Consider the following 22857-nt stretch of genomic DNA (forward strand, 5'->3'; position numbering starts at 1 on the left):
GCAGCGATATTCTAAAATCAATGATCGAGATAACACATGTAGCTACCTACAGTAACGCAGTGTTGCAATATTGTTTGTTTTTGTGTCGAACAAACCCTGTGGAGTGTTAACCCGTTGTTAGTTAACATTTCAAGAGAATATTACTTGTGTTTTTATTGTCCTTTTTGTTGCAACTTGCACTTGCAACTCATCGTATTGATATTGTTAAGTCTGAGATAGTTAAAAAAAAAATGTTATTTTTTTTTATTATTGTAATATGACCAATATTTAGTTCTCTTTCCTCTACAACTAAAGAAATGATCAGGGTAAGAATTTAGGCCATGTATGTATGTATTTACATACCACAAGTCTACACTTAAATCACAGAACTTTAAGAATTTGTTTTTTTTTTGTAACTTTTTTACAATCAACATTTTAATGTATTAAACATTAAAATGTTGATTTTCATTTTTGAAAAAAAAAAAAAAACAATTTTTTTATAACTTACTGACAAGCATAACTTTTCATTCTAGACATAAAGCTTGCGTTAAATCTCTAATATGGGATACCTTACCTCTTTTTTTAAAATCTTACATTAAAATTTCATACGACAATAGCGCAACAAATGGAAATTGATGCTTCCATCAGCAATAACAAATCTGTAAGCCCACGGGTCATAGGTAATTGTTTATCAACGTAATATTTCCTCAGATAAAACAATATGTTTCGCTTGACTAACATCTGTTCCCGTCCCTGTCGCACCTACCGCAACTGCGATGCGCAAGATTGAGACGCAGACGTGAATGTTAACTCGTTACCGCCCACACCGCCCATAGTAATGTCGATCTAGTCATCTAGTTGTCGGAGGAATTTCTTTAGACTCCAGCGACGTGCACAATGTTTATGACCAGGGTAAGCACTACACGTACAAACTGTACGAAATGGAAAATTCTACCAAGTCAAGCCGTTAGCGCTGCAGGCACGTGATATTACTTGATCGTCAGAGGCTGACTTATTCGATAGCAGTGACACACAGGCAGATTTTTAACGGTTGTTTAAAAGTAAGCGGGGTTTTTAATATGATTATGTTAATCTTTTAGATGTGGGTGCTAATAATAACATTATTTCCCTGATTGAAAGTAAGTTCTGTAATTGTGTTTCGTACTGCAATAAGGTCAAAGAGGAATAGGTATGAAAGAGCACCTAACACCCACTGATTGTTATGCGCCGAACGCGTCTCGAGGCACGCGCCCGATCGTTGAGGTCAGGCCGGACTAGGGTTGCCACCAACGATCTGTCTAATACTATGTTAGGGCAAAGCGTTGAGAAAGAACGGAAAGGCGTCTATCCTCATGCATTTTGAACTTATGTAAACATAATTTCACACTACTGTTTTAATATATCTTTACTACATTACTAGGCTATGATTACAATGATAAATTGATAAACACACAGTCACGACTCAATTCTCCAGTATAAATAAAACTCGTACAACCATTGCTTGTCTTCCAGACAGCTACGCTACGTAAAAGAGAGTTACGTATTTCAGCAGCGCAGGTATATCTTGTCTTCATATCAGTTGTGGGAGTAACATATGCTAATTGGTATTTTTTTCCGGATTCCCCATTACTTTTTGGGCAATCAGGTTAACTTGACTTATGTTAAACAGTATTTGCATGTTAAAATTCATAAATTAAAGTGTGGCAGGCATATTTATCTACTGTTATTTGTCAACATCTACTTGACAATCATCATTATCAGCCTGTTATGCCTGTGCATTATGCCTGTTGCCTGTTGGACATAGAATTGCTTTTCCTTTCAAGCAGCGCCTACCTTCTCTTTTCTAAGCTGTTTGCAATCAAACGATGCATCCTTCAAGAAGTGTTTAGATTAAGTTGTTTGAGTATCAGGCACTACAATAGTGTTAAGGGGTTAAGTGTGGCACAATTTATGTAATAAATGTTTTTTCTTTCTTTCTTTCAAAGTGGTAGGGGGACATCCTACAAGCCGCTTGCTGAGACGCGGCCACAACACAATGTCGTCCAACTGACAGCACTAACCCACTACCACTTCAATGTACTATTAAAATTGACAATACCAAGAATTAATATATGGTGGCAGCCCTAGGGCCAAGCTCCCGCGAGGTTCGGGCGCCGTCGGCGCGGCGGCGCGGTGTCGGCAATCGTTGCCACAACAATATCTACTGTTGTGATCTTTTCATCGCGCTCACTATACCACTGGATTGTGTTTGTTTATCGAATGTATTGGCCGATCGGTGGTTAAGAGTCATTGACGGTTTAATAGTTCGTTGGCGGGTAACAATGAACTTTAAGCTCATTAACAAAATGTTATGTCATGTATCATTAAATAAATAGCAGGTATTATTTAGAAAATAGACAAACCAAGAACCGCTCGTCCTACATATATACTGGAATAGCAAGATAATCCTATCATACAGTTGTCCAATTAATTTCATATTTGTAATCATGTTATTATTATTCACTAATATACTATCAGTATTTATCATAAATGTTAAAAACGACAAATATTACAAGTCCAACGGGACCGTGCTTAGAAGGGGCTAAGAAGAGGCTTAGAACAAATTAAGAAGGATGTAAGTACTTTGTCATGATAAAATATTTAAATATCGGTGAAGTTATAGTCACTTGAGGATTAATAAGCTTCATTGGGAATAGAGGATGAAAGTTTATATTGACAAATTTGTCATTTCCCAAGAAGTCGTATTTAGTCAATGAAGATAATAAGTTGTGGGTAAAACCCGTAAATACCACAGTAAATAAAGTGCCAGTACGTTTAAAAGGTCATTATCTATTGCGATAGGTAAGTGGATTCTTGCAAAAAACTCGTTAAATTTACCAATTACAATACGAATGAGCTCCCAATCACGGCTGTCAGTGGCAATGTGCAATATTTTGATTACAACGAGCCTCGCATTGTGGTTCTATTGTTCGCACGCTTTTATCATGTCGTAATCGAGTGGAATTAATAACTTAGTACAAGGTCACACTATCGACGTGATGTTCACCGACAAAAAGTCGCAATGTTGTATGAAGAACCAAGTTCCAGCACATGTATATTATAACGAAGATAGTTTGGATAAAGCGGACGGATGACATGATAATAATCTAATTATTTAACTAGGCCTTTAGTCACTAATAGATTAGTAAACCTTTGATAGTATAAAAAAATGCCTTGTGTATGTAAACTGAATAGCAGGTATGAACCATGACTGTCACTGTATTATCTGACAGTATCGCCTCCAATCTATCAAAATAATCATTATCAACTAATAACAAAGTAGCACAGTGTTTCTACTCCTACATGCCTCTTCTCTTCACATTTATAATAACGGTTTTTGTGAAGTATTCTCGTATATATCAAGCACAGTTAATAAATGACATAAGAAAAGAAAAAGTAGGTACTTTCGCATCTTTTAAAGCAACTGTGCCGCAAAATCTAAAAGGTTGGTAGTCAAGATTAGCGTAAGTGTTGTTTCTGCAATGTGCAAGTTTTGAAAAGCGAATAAGTAAAGTGCCTTATACGATTCCATACCCAATACTTCATAGGCTACGTAATCACGTTAACAATTATTATGAAAAATACTTTTTTTGCGACAATTTGTTAGTTGGTATGCTCTCGACCTTAGCAGTCGCGCCACGGACATTGAACTGGGGTATACAAAAAGCGCTAATTAAAAATTGGGACCAAAATTTGGCTCCGAACCTCACGCGAGTCGTCAACTCGAATTAACGTCACTTTGTTTTACGCGGAGCTTTTCGACTGGTCCAATTAATATAGTTTTTTAGATTTTGAGGGCAGAAGTGTACTTCTGTGACACATTTATCAAAAAAGTTCACTCAAAAAATAAAAAAAATAGGTAAAGTCACCAACACAAATGTAGCCTAAATTCTGTCTCACTGTGAGTACAGTACAGGCACCTAATTCGTACAATTTAAGAATATCCTTGACTCTTGACTCTGTTGTCTCCAAAAATAACATAGATAACTATAAAATTAAAAATAAATCTTTAAATTTTTTTTTAAAATTTAAATCTTTAAATTTTTTTTTATTAAAAAAAAATATATAATATTAATAAAAATTTCATATGCACTATACGTTAAAATTATACAAAGTTATTCCTTTTGCATTTCAGGTCCATAGTGAGTTCTCTGGGTAAGAAGCTCATTAAGTGAACGCCACTGATTACAGCACCACATAACAGCCACATATTATAAAGGCACCAATTACATATGCGGTAAAGTTACAAAGAAAACTGAAGGATCCGAGACACGAACGACTTACCCGTACGTGTGGAGAAAAAGAGAAAAACTCTCCGACTTACACCCTGAGCGCTGCAAGGGTGAAGGGACTGGAGGGTACAAGGTAGGCTTCGCTAGCTAACGGTAAAGTAGCGCAAAGCGGCCGAGGTCAACGAACCGTGTTGTAGTGTATCTAGAATTTTGAGGATTTGCCCCAGTTTTTTTTTGCTGCTGGCTTATATTACGTAATACGTGTTGTGAATTAAGTTCTGTACGGTTGCGGATGTGAGATTTTCCGCGTACCCGTATCGGCGCGATCGCGTAGCGCGACTTGTATTGTACTTACATTTGTTTTTTTTACGTTAGCTTTTAACGTACCTACAATTAATAATTTACTACTATGAGTGTTTAACACGGAGTGTAGTTTATTATTGCAAGAAATAAGAAACAAGTGGTTTTTTTTGGAATTCAAAATGTTTATACTTGAGATATACTTAAATTACATATTTAAAGTTCACATACGTTTAATTGTAATAGGGAAATCATCAACTAATTTAATAATTTTCATGTGATTTTAAAAATAAATTATTAAAGAGGTAGAAACAAATATAGTAGTTATAAGGTCGCCTTTTGCCTAAAAATGTATGTGTTCTTTTGTTATTTTCTTTTTTGTGCAATAAAGTTATAATAATAATAATAGTATCTCCATTTTGTGTAAATTAATAAATCAATTCTTCTTTAGTGAAAGAGACTTTTCGGATGTGATATTATACGTACAAATTGTACAAAATGGAAAATTCCTTTTTAATTACAGATTCCTAGAGTCCTCCGGGTAGGCCATGCATTGTTGATATTATGAAGTGTATCACTGATTGCAGATTACCTAAACTCGCGGTACAAGTATTACATTAGTCGTAAACAACAAGTAAACGTGCAAGTAACTCGCGCAAGTAACACTGTGACGTAATGCAGATGACGACAGAAGGGCTGAGCGCGAGGCGTTGCGCAAACAAAGCAGGCCACTCGTACATATTGCAGCGACGCTTTCATGTGCACCAAGGACTGAGGGATTATTTCCCATTTTTATTAGAGTTCCAACAGCACTGAAGCCTCTCAACAGTGGTTCCCAAAGTTGAGTGGGCTCCTACCCGACTAACATACACGGTGACAGTTCGTTTCACTCTTGAAAGTTTGCCGCGATTCACTATAGTAGTACGTATTATCCCCGTACCCATGCTATCTGAAAAACACTTTCAAGTCGAAACCCGTCTCTTGACCGCCTTAAAAAGGGCATAATCTATGGTAACGCTCAAATTTAAATATTTCTGGTCAGGAGAAATCGCCGACGCGAAGTCCCACGACGTGGACAAACTGAGGGTTTGTTTCAAAGTACCCATTTTTTTAATTGTCATTAAATTGTCATCGTCACAGATGACAATAACCCCAGAGTTGAGTATTAGTAATATCACGGTTTTATGAAAAAGCTTATGTTGATTTCCCACCTATATCGCATCCTAAAACAAGGGACGCATGTACATTGTTTCAGGGCCCTACTTCCACTGTGACATAATGCGAGCTCCGATTGAAGGGCTGCCAACGCTGCGTGAACAAAGCACGCGCGTACATACACGTATGTACAAAAGCTTTCACGAATACAAAGGATTGGAGGAATATTATCCCCGTATGCTTGAAATAAAAAGTACTACTTTCAATAAATATACTACATATTGATTTTTAAAAATTGAACACTAAAATTGCATTAACTATTATTAACATTGAATTCACTAATATCAGTCGTGATAGCCCAGTGGATATGACCTCTCCTTTGATTCGGAGGGCGTTGGTTCGTATCCGGTCCGGGACTCCGGGTTTTCAGTTATGTGCATTTTAAAAAATTAAGTATCACGTGTCTCAAACGGTGAAGGAAAAACATCCTGAGGAAACCTGCATACCTGAGATTTTTTTTCATTCTCTACGCGTGTTAACTCTGCCAATCCGCATTGGATCAGTTTGGTGGAATAAAGTCCCCCCTCTCATTCTGAGAGGAGACTTGTGCTCAGCAGTGGGCTAAATATTATGGGTTGTTAATGATGAACGATTAGGACGACATAGGAATTTCATTTAAAATAGCTAACCTGATTGTACGAGTATTACTAGCAGAACCTCACAATTTCACTCGCTTAATTCCCATTCCTATGAGAATACGGGAATAAAATAAAGCCTTTACTCCCTGATAATGTAGCTATCTATTGGTAAAAGAAATTTTTCAAATCGGCCCAGTAGTTTTTTAGTTTATTCGTTACATACAAACATACAAATATTTCCTCTTTATAATACTAGTGTCGATAAGACATCCTAAATAAGCACAGCCAAAGACCAAAACTGTGCTAATTTAGAACTTTTATATTACTATACTGACCTGAAATGTTAATCAATCTTAGGATCAGTTATTAATCTACGTAAGGACATTAAAACCAGATAGTTCGTCACAATTTGATATTTATACGTTGAACACAAACTATATGTACTTAGTTCACAAGTTTTAATAATGCCAACATCATCCCGTGAGGTATGCCATAAACATTATCTATTTATACCTCGTCCTTTGACTAAGGTCAAACTGAAAGGCCGCTAGCAATATCCTAACAATTTCTATTTCTAGATCTACTTTTCCCTGCAACTTCATGTACCTATACTCGATACTCATGTATACTTTTTGTTATTTTTTAATTACTTCTAGACAAATTTAATGAGTGGAAAACAGTTAGGAAATTAAGTTACATGTTACGTAGTTTGTAACGTTAAGTTTATGTTTAGTCGTGATTATTGAAAAAAGTTAAATGTTCCTTTTGTTTAGTGATAAGACTTTTCTCTTAAATGTAAAGTAGTTTAAACAGAAAAAAATCAGTAATGTTTTAAAAAACAGTTTTTTTTTATATACAAGTTAGCCCTTGACTACAATCTCAACTGATTTTAAGTGATGATGCAATCTAAGATGTAAGCGGGCTAACTTGTTAGGAGGATGAAAATACACACCCCTTTCGATTTCTACACGACATCGTACCGGAACGCTAAATTGCTTGGCGGTACGTCTTTGTCGGTAGGGTGGTAACTAGACACGGCCGAAGCCTCCCACCAGCCAGGCCTGGACCAATTAAGAAAACCTCAATCAGCACAGCCGGGGATCGAACCCAGGACCTCCGTCTTGTAAGTCCACTGCGCATACCACTGCGCCACGGAGGCCGTCAAGTTGAATGTATTACGATTATTACTCATATCAGAGGTCGAATTAGTACTCTTACGTATAATTTTCCTTAACTTTAATGCCTAATTGAATGATTGAATGGGAATTTTAGTTCTGAATCGCAGGGCACGGTTATGCTAAGTAACGGTAACATGAGCTAATGGAAAATTACGTTTGACACATAGGAACAAGGGGCTTTACTGTCTTGTACGTATATCTTTAAACTAGCTTTTAGTTGCAATCTATAAACTGTTTCAGATTCCCCTCCACTCCTTCACTAATGTCAAGTAAGTTATAAGAACCGTGATTGCTCAGTGGATATGAAATCTGTCTCCGATTCACTTATTCACTTCTGTCCCTCTCGAGACTCGTGCTCAACAGTGGGCCGAATATGGGTTGATAATGATGAGTTCATAATTTTGTCCGACTCGCCATGAATATTACATTTAAACAGAGTTGACTAGTGTGCTCAACACAATTGCCGAATGAAACAAAAGTTTATGTCAGCCATTCACGGTCAATTATTCTCATGTTTCTGCAGCGAAGACGTTTCATAAGTCGAGCCGTGACGCACGCAGTGACTAATACACGATCAGTTATAGTCGTGGGTTATAGACGTGAGAATAATTGATCGACGATCGAAGACAAGATATCAAGTCGAATGTAAACAAATAGAATAGAATGGACGACTCCATCGGGTGCAATCACCGACACTGATCGCAGACAAACGAGTCTCCAATCTCCAAGTTGGCGACTGCGCCAATGGGGGGGAGGGATGTAAGATGACTGGGGGGGAGCGAGTGAAAGCGTTTTAAATTTAATCGCATGCCCTCCGACGCGGCACTCGGCCGAGTTTCCGAGTTATATCGAGAGGGCCTTGTTTACAAGCTAACGCGTACAATACCTAATTGCGCAACATTGACCCACAGCGACAGTATTGCAACTTACTTATCTCGTTTAAGTACTTGTATGACGTTACAGCTTCATCATGGGCGTAGCGCTTTGCGCTTTAGAATACCTGTGAGGTTACGTGTTCAATTCTTGATCGCTTGGGTTTTTTTTTAATATAAAGCTGTATGTCGTCGCTTCATATGGTGGGTTTTCATACCATCGATCGTAGATCGTTAGATGGGCCCCAAAGCGTCGCGGAGTTGTCATTAGTTTCGCAAATACTTACAAATGAAAAGTAACAACTTTCTCATTATATTCGTGTTGCGGCTTATGTTTTTACACTTCCAAAGCGATCACATAATAAAGTGATAAAACAAGTTAACAAAACAGTAAAATATATTTTAAGTCACAGCATGCGCTTGTTGCATACTAAGTTAAGATGTGCGTGCACGTCTTTGAGTAATGACATAACATTGTGCGTTCTTTAATATGAAGGGGCCCATCTAAAGATTTATATCGATGTTTCATACACTAACTTGAAAAGGCATATAATTTTGTTAAATATCGATATCGTATCGAATAACGACATAGGGAGTTGATACGTCTTTGGCAACTGGCAAGCCTGAACAAACAGACCTCAGCGAATTTTTAAAAACATTTTTTTTTTAAATATGAAGTTAGTATATGGTATATTTTGTTTTTATTTAAACATTTAGGTACATATGTATTTAGTCGAGTAACTTGTAATGTATTTCGCTTAAACTCGTTTTCCGTGAATACAGGGCCATCAAAGGAGGGCCAAGGTGATAAGATTAAAACTACTATTTAATTTTAAATAATTTTTAAACCTTATTCTTAAATATGTAGTAGATTTAATTTCATTGCATATAATATAACATTCGTGCAGTGTGGCAAAAGAAGCAAAAATAAATGAGCAATGATATATACCTGTAAGTATATCAAGCCAAAAGACACGTAGTTATGTAGCTAACAATATGTAATAAACACAAAGTATTTGTTTTTTAATAATAACACAATGATGACGACAAGCTTATTATAACCGACAATATAATAAGTACACTATTACGTGTCATTCTTGTTAACTATGCAAAAATTGTCCAGTCTACACTACGCAAGCAAAACTAACGTAAACTATGTCGCCAGCTTTTCATTTAATAACATGATGTGACTATTCCTTTATTACCCTAGGTCGCTAGACACATCCGTACTAAATATTATAAAGCTGAAGAGTTTGTTTGTTTGAACGCGCTAATCTCAGGAACTAGTGGTCCGACTTGAAAAATTCTTTCAGTGTTAGATAGCCCATTATCGAGGAAGGCTATAATATCATCCCCGCATTCCTACGGGATCGGGAACCACGGGGGTGAAACCGCACGGCGTCAGCTAGTAGTAAGTAGAGAAACGCGACTGTCGACAAAATGAATTACAACCAAAAATCTCCCCAGACTCCCAGCGCATTTCTCACAAACGCCTTTACCAGACAAATCTCCAAAGTGATGAGTGGAATCATCAATCAGTAACCCGGCATCATCACAGGCCCTTGACCCCCATATCTCGCGTCCTTTTCCCTTGCATTATCACGAGTAACATGTCAGGTCAAGGTAATGTTTGGTTGGCTCTCGCGATGAAAATACCTACCTACTTTTTTTTTGTATTCGTTATGCAAACACTTTCTGTTTCAACGTCTCATTATATTTATATTTTTTATGCTCTTTTTCCCGTTTCGCACATGGAGGCCGGTGCGGTTCGTAAATAACTCTCAATACGATGCGAAATGATCGGAGACGTAATATCTTCCAATCGATATCTATACTAATATTATAAAGAGGTAAAGTTTGTAAGTTTGTAAGTTTGTCACATTTTTTAAATGGGGTAATCTTCGGAACTACTGGTCCGATTTTAAAAATTCTTTCACCAGTAGAATGCTACATTATCGGGGAGTGCTATAGGCTATATTTTATATTAATATCATATATATTAGCCGAGTTATCACAATTTTTGTCATACAGGTCGGACTGAAAATCCTCTTAAACAGACTTATTCGCATGCGCTGCCTTAACTATTGTGTAAAATGGAAATTAATGTATGGAGACTTTATGTATCTTTAAAAGTTCTACAAAAAAGTCCGCGACACCATATATCTATTTTCTATATATTAGCAGATATAGTACCTTTTGTGTTTTAAAAATTATTAATTTTATATACTTAGGTTTACGTCATTATTTACGCAACTAAACTATAATCCTTATTAAAATAAATTATTTAATAATCACAAGGATATTATGGAGATAAGATTTCCCCTTTACAGTATGTTAATTACTTAAATAGTTTCGGAGATAATACAAAATTTCTAAAAGACGCAGAAATTCCGCTATATGACGCCCGGCGCTTTCATTTACGTAGTTCCCGTTCCCGTGTGTATATGGGGATCAAACATAGCCTGTGACACTCGCAAATAACGTAGCTTTCTATTGGTAAAACAATTTTCCAAATCGGTCCAGTAGAACCAGAGATTACCTTCTAAAACCACACAAACTTTACCTCTTTATATTATTAGCATAGAAGTAACTATTTCCCTTGGTAATCGCACCACTCTCGAAGGGCTGGACCGATTTTGCTAAGGGTAGGAGTAAGATAGACAAGTTACAGAGTAGGGTAGGGTACGGGTCGGGAAGCGTAGGGGTAGTGTAGGGGTTGGTTAGAGGTACGGGTGGGATAGGGTACGGGGAGGGGTAGGATGGGGGAAGGGTGTAGGTAAGGTAGGGGTAAGGTAGGGGTAGGGTAGGGGTAGGGTGGGGGTAGGGGTAGGGTAGGGATGGGGTAGATGTAGGGGTTGGGTAGGGTAGGGTTGGGGTAGTGGTAGGGTAGGGGTAGGGTAGGGTAGGGTAGGGGTAGTAGTAAAGTTGACATCGAAATTTACGCGGACGAAGTCGCGGGCGTCCGCTAGTTGTTTATATAATGGCTCTGGTTTTCCTGTTTCGAGTATCTGTAGGTCTAACATGCGTATCACGTGAAGACGGCCTTCGTGTTGCAGTGGTATGCGCGGTAGATCTACAAGACGGAGGTCCTGGGTTCAATCCCCGGCTAGGCCGATTGAGGTTTTGTTAATTGGTCCAGGTCTGGCTGGTGAGAGGCTTCAGCCGTGGCTAGATTAGGCCGACTAAGCTTAGGATTTTCATCCTCCTTTCATCTTAGATTGCATCATCACTTACCATCAAGTGAGATTGTAGTCAAGGGCTAACTAGTAAAGAATAAAAAAAAATAGACAAATTTTAATAAATAACGGTGCAACCGTAAATTTCTTGCATGACATTGGGACGAACGAGATGGAACTGACACATCTCTGCCGCAATTGGTCGACATTTCGTCTATTTCTCTTCCGTTGGTCCCGTGCTAGGCCTACTGCTTACGAGTACCACTAATGTGCCAAGAGATTTAGCGTTCCAGTACACTGTCAACATCCACAGCTAGGCAATTAGTTGCAATATAATTTGTATAAAACAATACGCAAGAATGTCATAATTCCATCTTGATCTGCATCATCACTGATCACTGAAGCGCAAAGTACAACATCAATATATCAATCATTTACCATGTAGCGACTACAAAATGATTGATCTGTCGAAGTACTGACTGGGTACCTATTCTTTGCATATTAAGAAACGTAAGGCCGAGGCCGACTGAACGACCTCGATTTACGACACGACCGCGAGAGAGAAATCAAAAAAATATGTATAGTGCGTAATAAACGAATTGAGATACTAACATCGAACTCCTATGTCGTCGTCATCAACCCATATTCGGCTCACTGCTTAGCTCGAGTCTCCTCTCAGAATGAGAGGGGTAAGGCCAATAGTCCACCACGCTGGCCCAATGCCTGCATACCAGAGAATTAAGATAATTCTCTGGTATGCAGGTTTCCTCACGATGTTTTCCTTCACCGATTGAGACACGTGATACTTAATTTCTTAAAATGCACACAGCTGAAAAGTTGGAGGTGCATGCCCCGGATAGGATTCGAACCCACACCCTCCGGAATTGGAGGCAGAGGTCATATCCACTGGGCTATCACGGCTCTTATGTATCAGCTACTATTTCTGCCGCCAATCAAAATATCCGTGTTTTTAATCTGAAGGTAAAATTTGTGGGTTTAACAACTGTGTTTTCAGAGATGAGTAGGTAGTTCATATACCGTTAGTAAGTACGCTACTTTTCAGTGATAACCGTAAGCCAACTTAACTTACATTCGCATTACTTTTAATTAATTTTCTATTAATCACTAATGCGCACATCGCATCGATAAGCCTTGGCCTTAACCCACGTATGGTACCGGCAAGGGAAGTGGGTAATCAATATAATAGAGAAGTCAATAATTACACAGAGCGTTAGAAACAGTTGCCGATAATTGTTTAGAGGTGGAGACGATTAATGCGGTACACTAGATTAGCGAGAGTGTTCCACGCGCGGCCGATATGTAGGTCAAGATAACATGATCGTAACAGTCAGGTTTCTTATGTGTTGCAGCTTCCAGGTTAGTCTCAACTGCAACCTACGCAGACCGCTAGGGTATTATAGCATTGACAACAATACACGTGTAACTCAAAGGCTTAGGTATACTATAAATAAATTGAGCATGTATGACTGATTCCACGCGGTAGGTATCTACATATACTTTATTTTTATTACTATCTTCTATCTACATATACTATCTATACTAATTTTATAAAGAGGTAACGTTTGTGATATTGTAGAGGGTAATCTCTGGATATACTAAACCGATTTTGAAAATTCTTTTACCACAAGAAAGCCACGTTATTTGTGAGTGTCATAAGGTATAATTTATCTCTGTATTCTCACGGGAAAGGGAACTATGCAAGTGAAACCGAGGGGCGTCGGCTAAAAGTTGCTTAAAGTTCCGACCACTGCTGAAACCTTCCAGAAGTCAATTTAGAATATTATAAATTCTTACTAGAGCTAGGAATGTAACCCAAGATTTTTAAACATTAAATAAATCTTATGCTCTTATTAAAGAAGTCAAAACTTTCAGCAGCATCTTCCTAACCAAAGTTAAACCTAATTGTAAACATTTAATACCATAATCAAGGAAAATCGAACTTTGACATCACTAATCCCATTTCAGAACGACCCCATCCTTTTCTACCAACCTAACCTGATTTTTTTCACGTTTATAGATGACAGGGGACAATTAACTGCGCACGCCGGATTAGCGGGAGTGTCTGCTGCGAGCGAGTCGCGGTCACCGTTATGTGGGTCAAGACTCAAGATAACAGAGTGAGACCTCTCCCTAGCGTCCGGCGCCGCGACGTGCTTAGATAGTAGACACCCGTGCTCAGTACAGTGTGACATACACAAGTCCTTCTATATTTGATAGCTTTATTTTTATATTAAAGTGGTAAGATTGATTGCTTGTTTGAATTGAATAAGCTCTGAAACTACTGAATCGGTTTTAAAAATTCTTCCACCGTTAGAATGCTACATTATCGCTGATAAGCATAAACATAGACTATATTTTATCTCCACATACCCATGAAAACGGAAACTACGCGGGTGAAACCGCGGTGAGTCTACTAGTCTTCAATAGCGCTACCTTTGTTTTTTGTAAATGTATGTTTTGTGAAATTCAATAAAAAAGGAAATAAGACAAAATAATTAACACTGTTTTTAACTTATAGCTAATTAATTACCTATCATTTATTACCCATACCAATATTCCAATTATGATAGCAGCTAAACGTCTGTTTGTCGATTATTGTACGTTAATCGCCAATTTCAATCGAACGAAAACCAAATAAATTTCATTTACTTGAAGTAGGCTTACTTTACAATTACAAGCACTTGAAAATTCTTTCTTTTGTAAGAAGTTTGAGAAGGTCTACTACCGGTTAGCTGAGATTTGCCGGCAAGAAACTTTTAAATAAATCTTGGTACACAGATTAATCATTGGAACAAGCTTCTTTTTGTACGCAAAAATGAAACAAGGAGACGAAATAGGGGAAGAAGTCTTTTATAAAGAAGTTATGGCTTGGATTTATTGCCGGCGTAGTTGCGGACAATATTAAAATAGAAGGCAAGAAACAGTAATAAAAGTTTATGAACGAATTCCAGATTGTTTTCAATAAGTAAACAGGTAAGCAAGCCAGGATCTAGGTGAAGGACGCCTTCCACAATCTGTATTTATCAAGGACGACCTCAATACGGTATACCTACGCTTTAGTACCAACGTAATTTATATTACCCACAACAATGCATTTTATCGGACCCATTTAGCATTTTCTTGAGAAACACGAGCTTTTTCCTAAATATTTTTTTATTATACCCTGCATGCGATCAGCTTCGAGCTGCTTTCTGCGAGGTCTGTTTGACTTACGAGGAATTTACTCGAAGGCTGACTACGACTAGACACAACAACCTTATCAGCTTACAACTTTATAAATAAAGTAAAAACATCGCAACTTTTTTCCGAAAAATATATTTTTTTATAAGTTAGCCCTTGACTACAATCTCACGTGATGGTAAGTGACGATGCAATATAAGATAGAAACGGGCTAACTTGTTAGGAGTAGGATGAAAATCCACACCTCTTTCGGTTTCTACACAACATCGTACCGGAACGCTAAACCGCTTGGTGGTACGTCTTTGCCTCCTACCTGCCAGACTTGGACCAATTAAGAAAACCTCAATCGGTCGCCGGGAGCGAGCCCAGGACCTCCGTCTTGTAAGTCCACCGCGCGTACCACTGAGCCACGGAGGCCGTCGAAATAAACCAGAAGTGATAGTCGAATAATTGCCGAGATATTATATAGCAGGCATGCCTAGGAGGTGCCTTAGGTTTGATTTGTATTCTATATGGTATTTAAGATCTTCAAAGTTTGTCCATCAATTTGAAGTTTTTTTTATTTTGTTTATTATGATTAGTACTTGTTCGACAATAATACACGCCGGCATCGAGTCGTGATAACAGCGCCAATACTGTTATCAGAGCGATAAGCGGCGCTGGCGTCGCATCAACGCTCCAAACCTCTGTAGGTCAATTGCCGTGTTTGTGGCTCTCGATTTATACGTTTGTTTCGAGTCTCATAAGGCTAAGGCCACACCAACGCGGCCTACATGTGTTCATAGGTCCCAAAACCTGTCTAATAAAATTGTAAATCTACTCAATTACATGTAATATTACCAGTAACATGAATGTGGTGCTATGTTGTAATCTCTGTAATCAACTGAAAACAGATTTCATTATTTAGCGGATTTGTCAGCTTAGACCAGCCATGCTGCTCAAATGCGCGTTGGTGGTTTAGTGATAGCTTGTCTCTGTGACAATCACTATCACATTTTAATCATAACCACCGGGAACGATGAATAAACATGCTGTCCAAGACACCACGACTTATCAAGAATGGGCTGATACTAAGAATATCCTGGTAGTAAGAAGGACCCAATATTTCCGAGCCTTATACAGGACTCGAACATAGGACCTCATGACCCATAGACACACAGGTCTAACTTGACAAGGAGCAATAGAAACTGCGGCTCATTGTTTAATATTCCAATTGGTGAGCTATCAGACGCGCGCGGTTAGCTCGTCATTAGTTATTTTTGGATTACAAACCAGACAGACTTAATATTATTATTTTTTTTCTATTGCAATAGTTTTATCTACACTTCAAGGAGACATCTATATTTTTAATAATTTATAAAAAATACAATTGGAACTCTATTTCTTTCCATATAATATATCCAGTTACTTTGGGCGATGCAACCACGGTCTAGGTTCTGAAGAAGAAGTCATTCGGTGTAAATATGAACAACATTGATGTTAGTTTTAAAAGTAGAGCTAAAAGAGTTCACGGAAGAACTTGTAAGTATAAATAGTAAGCGAAGTACTCGCTTGGTACCTCCAATACGACTAGTTATACGAGTAGTAAAATGATACAGTATAGTATATCCAGAGTAAAAGCTGGTGTTTCTACAGTTAGTTTCATGTAGGATGGTGCTGGTGACAGTTTGTTTAACTCTTGAAAGTTATCCGCGATTTACGATAGTAATACGTATTATCAACGCCATACAGACGACAGTCACCGTATACCAATGCGCTATCTGAAAAACACTTTAGTCATATGCTTGCTCTGTCATTCGTATAAATAAAAAATACATAATATCTAATTTAGTACTATCTAAAAGTCGTAATAATGAAAATAATAATATTCATATCAACTCCGCGCCAGTGCGTAAACCAAGTAGCAAGTTTTATGAGTTGATAAGAATCACCACCGCCGGGCTCGAACCTTGATACCGAGTGACGAGGCGATAGTTTATCTGCGCTAGATGAAAACCAACAAGGCAAGTTACATTAGACGAATTTAAATTTATAAACACTCTAAATTGGACTTCGCTTTTCTAATTTCGGGACATACTACAAAATACGCAATGCACACAGAATATTAAAATTAACTAGCTTAATTTGGCGCAGTTATGAAGGGATTGCTTGAGAAATCAAAGGTCGAAGGTTCGATTACAGCAAAGTTATTTAAAAAAATCTATTTGGCGTTTGGGAGAATTTCGGACGGGCCTAGTGGTAATTTCTATCTTACCAGCGAGAACCGACTGGCAACCGATGTAGCGTCCCCGTACTAATCACTCAACGGTCGAAATACTTAATTTTTTTCCTACTTCCTTTAAGTAACCACAAAAATTATCTTTCAGTGCATCCGTGAGAATGAGATCACAGAAGAGGTAATTTATTATTTATTCAATCCAAAATTCGCGATCAATTACAAAGAATATTTCGAAATTAGCTTCATTCAATTACATATTTCGAAGATTTTCAAATTATGGAATGCTCTTCCAGTTTTCGTTTTTTTCGTTCCCTACCACCTACAATGGCTATCTCTAAGTCAACAGGAAATAGGTATCTACTAGGCAAGCGCGTTTTATACCCTCAGGCATGATTGCACTCAAGCGCTTGTATATGCCATTAAAAATTAAAAACCTTTCCCACAAAGTAAAGCCTCTAAACTATCATGGAAGCGATACAAATACAAATTTTCGCACACGCTCCTGGTAGCAATGACCACATGAGGTTACCGCGTCAGCTGATAACGCCCGTTATCTATGCTCCTAGGTAATCGTGGCTGACAATGAACGTCAAGGCGTTGGAAAATTTGCACTCATTGTATATGTCACAGTATGATTGTTTTTAATCGCGATAGTATAAACTGACAAAAAAATTTTGAACCGTAAGGAGTTGACTCTGAATTTATCGCCCACCTGTCATGAGTCCTCTAGTGCTTATGCAGGTCACCCTGTGTCCATCAACCTGAGGTAGATGTTGAGCTTTACGTGTATTTACACCGGCAATCACGATCTAAAGACTGCAACTTAGCAACAATGATTGGCGACAGAGCTGTAGGTGTAGGTAGTAACAAAAAGCTTTGCTACTTTTAATAATACTAGGTAAAGCACGCATTCTGTTATCACAATGGACCTCCAACGAGTCAGGGTCAAACCCTAGAAGAATTTTACGGGTCCCGCTGGCCTCCCATGGCTTACAGTCCCGAGGCATCGACTTAAGAGTGTGGTGGGTATTAATTATAACCTCTCGAGTCTCGGTTGTGAGAGGAGAATCATATATGGAAGTTTTCAGGATAGAAAAGGGTTTACCCTTATTTCCGTCTGATACGGATAGATACTAATGAATTTACAAAAACGACAGCGGGAGGCGATTTAACAAAAATATTACGCATATTTATGTATAACATAAGCTTCAGATCAGAACAGGCAAAATATATCGAGTTGTGTAAATTACGGAAGGTATAATAAATGTGCTTTCATTGTATTTTGCCAAAGGTTATCTTAAGTCCGTTTATTTTTATACACAAGTACCTAATATAGCGTGAGGTGACGCGCAAAGAGTCATCTGAAACGATGCAGTTAATTGACATTCTTGATTACGAGAAAATAGCTGCCCTCGTTTGTGTGGATTTGTATGGACATAAAGGGTGAGCTGGGGACGGTGGGACGTCATGAATAACTGAACAAATCCGGGCCGGTCAGCGCACAATACCGCCGCGTCGGCGCCGGAAAAGAGCTGTGAAATATTAAACTGGCGTCATTTTCAGATAACATCCGAATAATTCGCGGCAACTCTTAATGCGGGAAACGTGGAGCCGCTGTTGATTATAAGAGGTTATGTCAGATATTCTCGTAGATATAGATGCGAATGTTATTTAGTATACACACTTGTTAAATTAAAATTATGAGAAATATATGCCTTGTTATGCATCCAATGCAATTCAAACTTTACGACTAACATGCGTAACTAACTAATGTAATAATTTTGACTAATAACGTACAAAAAAAATTGGTCCTGAAACAAAATAAAAAACAACACAAATTTTATGGATATATTAAGTACTTAATAATCGCAAATTAAAAAAAAATTTAGACATGTTTTATAAAAGATCGACCGAGACGTTGATGAAACGCTAAAGAAAAACGGTTACCTAGCATTGACGCTGCCAAAATTCAAAAGCTGCAGGAAAATGTGAGATCTCATTCAGGAGGAAAATTTAAAGCAACGCGAGATGGCTCAAAAATAAAAGAGTAGGTTGGGCGCGGATGGACAGCATGAATAATTTAAAATTCGGACGGCGCGGCGCAGTCGTACAATACCAGCGTGTTAGCTTCAAAAACGACCGCTTGAATGAAGCTCGATTAGCATCTGTTAGCATCAAATGTGACAGTACTTATGAAGCTTATGGTTTCTATATTTAGACGTACTTGATTTTGACTAAACCATTTTATATGGTGTAAACTTTAAAGCTTTAAATATTGGATAGAAGCAGGCGTTACTTTGCGGAAGTTCATCATGATTATATAATGATTTATTTATTTTGCTATCATCCGCGAAAAGTCGACGAACCCATGCGACAACGTCACCCAGGTCCGACAAAATACTCTCTACGTACGTTTCACCCCGAAACCGGAGCATCCTCAGAAGATGTTGACTCTACAACGTGCAATTGCAAAGTGATTGCGACTTTTCGATTTTTCGCGGATGATAGCAAAATAAATAAATCATTATAAAATTTAAAGCTTTAAACTAAGCTGATAACTACTTAGGTTCATACATAGTACCATGGAATCCAATAATTTACATTGCAAAAATTTGCACTTAGTTGTTCAAATTTTAAGAAGGAGCTTGTCTGCTTCTTCTCCCTAATCTCTGTAAAAACTGAACAAGTTTTTATGTGGTTTAACAGGTAATTGGCCTTAGCCAACTACATGTTGTAATGGTTTTATTGAGAATATGTACAATGTACATACATGTTTTAAATAGTTTTATTGAGAACATACAAAGGGTACGAAAGTAATCATAATTTTAGATAATTATCAAATTCGTTTTAAATTACATATGCGATAATGCGAATAAATTTGCGGGCGTCTGCTATATTACATATTCATTGAATCGTTGATGCATTAGAAGATGTTTAAACTAATCACTTAAACGAATTGACATGTCCGCTAAAATGAACACAGCTAATTGGCACACAGTGTGTATGCGTTATTGTTTGCGTTGCGATATTTCTTATTGATTCGTAATCTAGGGCATCGAATAAACAGTTTAAATATAGAAAAAAATATATCGCGTCGGACGATATCCGACGGCAACATCCGTGATAAACAAATCGTTTACATTTAGTCTGCGTCTTAATTGCGGAAGAAATAGTGGGGCAAAATTAACGTAGAATACCAACTTTCACAATAGATTAGGAATTTAAAGTATCTGTTTAAGCAACTAAGTGGGCACGTAGTTACTTAACGTGCATGTGTGTTGTTCAAATCGGTGATATAAAAGTATTATAGTATTATAAAACAAACTCGGCTTTGTTACAACATTTATAACTCCAGAACGGCTAAACGGATTTGAATGAAATTTGGCATAGACATTCAAGTGTGTCATACATATTACATAATACATATTATATTATATGTATTACAAAGAGCTAAGATTTAATCTTTATTTGTTTGTTACAATTTAACTTGAAAATTACTCGACCGATTTCAAAAAATATTTAGTAGTAGTAGTAGTAAGCTACACAGAGTAAAATAGGTTATATTATATTATATCCCCGTATTCCCACAGGAACGGGGGTATACAGTGTTTGTACGCGGGTGAAACCGCAGAGCGTAGGCATTTTTTCTAGATGTTTATAGATGCAATTATCCCCGTCTCCCCATTCGAATACGAATTCCTCCCCAATACGAATGTTTTGAGAAAGGTAAATTGTAACGCGCACGTCGCCGATTCGCGAACCAGGGCCTTAGCCAAGTGGTAGGTACGTCGGTTCTCTTTCTACAAACGCTTCGAAAATTAAAAAAATGTATCCGATCGATGATATAGTCCCGTGGTTTGACGATAACAAATGTCATTCTCATGCATTTTTTAATCTTAGAAGCGTTTGCGATTGTAGAAAGAGGATCGACGTGCCACATGGCCACAGGCCCAGGTAGGTAGAGACCTCACGCCTCAAGTTTGGGAAAGTTACGATTATGTACGGCCATTCATAAACTGTTGAATGGGCACAATCCGCCCGCGCGCGCGCAGCTCCGACCCGTCACCGAATCTGTTCTTAATCGTTCACTTTACATTCAAATTCGTTTATAACAAACTTAAGGACCGATTAGTATAATACATATGAATAGATATGCCACTAAATTGGTTATTAACAATTATTAACTAAGTGTTCTCTTTTTTAACAATTGCCACAACGTTTTCATATTCCCCTTCATCGTAATTACTATGAATCATGACAACAACGACATAACTAGTCAGTATTTTGGGAGCGTGCTACGGTATAAGAGCTTCTACAGCTTAATGGGAAATGGTGCCGGCAGAAGATGAGTCGGTCGCAGAAAGAGGACCTGGATACTCGCTATCCAGGTCCACTCTCAGATGTTCCTCAACCAAGTGAGTGCGTGCTTCAAAAATAAAGAAGGGTTTACGAAGCAGCCAACCTTCGCTAGCCGAAGAGGCATTCAAAGAAAAAAGCGAAGCCAAGCAGAGCGGATTTTTTTTGAGAAATATGCTTGAGATCAGGCAAACTTTCGAATTAACTGTTGTATCATGAAAGTTTCTTATCAGGGTACGATACTCTTGACTCTATAAGAAGAATGTACAGCCTATAACCGTCACACCAAAGTTCGTTAAGATAGCGGGCGTTACGAAATCTCATCGCCTGAATAATCAATTTGTTACAAAACAATGTTTATTTTCCGATTTTCAATGCTAAATACGCGCGAAAAACGCTCGTCGTATGTTGTCTATTTCGCGCGCGATCGGCTCGTGGCGGGTGAGCGAGACAGCAAGCTCTCGGTCATTAAGACCCATAATAGGAATGCATCGGTATTACAAAACTACGGTTACCTACCTACTGTGGTTATGGATGCGCGCTTGTTTTCACGCATAAATGTTGCACTGCCAAACGTTTTGTATTAGAAAATGATAACTATGTCAATTATTTAGCCTTGGCAGGTTTGTAGGGAGGATTCATATGCATTACTGATATTGTAAGTGGTGGGATTGCAACTATTTAAACAAAGGCGTATCGAAAAAAAATAAGTTTTTAACTTTTTAGAGAAGCCACACGTAAACTGTTCCGATTCAAGGTTTGACAAGGTTTTCAGTTTTCACTTTTTAGCAGCGTTATGTTTACAAACTGCTTGAATACGAAGCAGAATAAAAAGTATCGAGTAAATATGGAGGTAAAATTTAGTTTTTTAGTCAAAGTTTACTGCTCAGTTTATTAAGTAAACATTTTTCTTTGTACTAATAAATAAAGATCAACAAATTATTAAAAAAAAACTACCTATTTAAATCGATTTGTAATGCTATTGAAAGTAGGTCTTCAGGTCGCTAATAGTCATTAGTGGTGTTAATCAATATTAACATATTTGACAAGTTATTTAAGACATTATTTTTCAAAAATAAACCTCCAATTTATTATGGGTGACGATTGTTGTTATTTGCCGGATTTAAATATAAAATAACAACAAAAGACATTGTTGAATTTAGTTTGAAAAAGAAATCAAGTTATGTGCGATCTAAAGTGTATTGAACCCGGCGCAATGTCAGCCTAGTAGGTCGCTGCGTCACCGCCGTCCCACGATCGGGCGACGTAAACGAAAGCATTCCTCGCAACAAAAGAAGCCGTGTCCGCAAACGTCGCATAAATAATTAGACAATAAGCAGGCAGGGCAAGAAATCGGTAATTTGTATCGCCGAGCCGAGATAGGCGGAGCGACGGCGAGCGACAGCGGCCGAGGGAGACGGGTGCGGGCGCGAGATGTGGCGACGCAACGCGGCAGCCGTCAGGTGGAAATGGCGCCGGGCTGCTCTCCGCGCGAGGACGACCGACCGCCTCC

At 38.0% G+C, this 22857-nt stretch overlaps 1 protein-coding gene and 1 long non-coding RNA gene across 6 annotated transcripts in view; one reads left to right on the plus strand and one right to left on the minus strand.

The window, feature by feature from the left end:
• LOC112050883 (mediator of RNA polymerase II transcription subunit 13) overlaps positions 1 to 22857 on the minus strand; it is a 123507-nt gene that overhangs the window by 99686 nt on the left and 964 nt on the right. The window lies entirely within an intron of this gene.
• Positions 1923 to 15772, plus strand: LOC128198127 (uncharacterized). Of its 3 annotated transcripts, none has more exons than XR_008250868.1 (3): positions 1977 to 4383; positions 5806 to 5958; positions 13608 to 15772. It is a non-coding gene; the product is annotated as an uncharacterized LOC128198127 (long non-coding RNA). The 3 variants fall into 3 exon arrangements; XR_008250867.1 differs by having other exon boundaries at positions 3246 to 4383; positions 5806 to 5889; XR_008250866.1 differs by lacking the exon at positions 13608 to 15772 and having other exon boundaries at positions 1923 to 4383; positions 5806 to 5982.

The sequence above is a fragment of the Bicyclus anynana genome, chromosome 5 (genome assembly GCF_947172395.1).
Source record: "Bicyclus anynana chromosome 5, ilBicAnyn1.1, whole genome shotgun sequence".
NCBI lineage: Eukaryota > Metazoa > Arthropoda > Insecta > Lepidoptera > Nymphalidae > Bicyclus > Bicyclus anynana.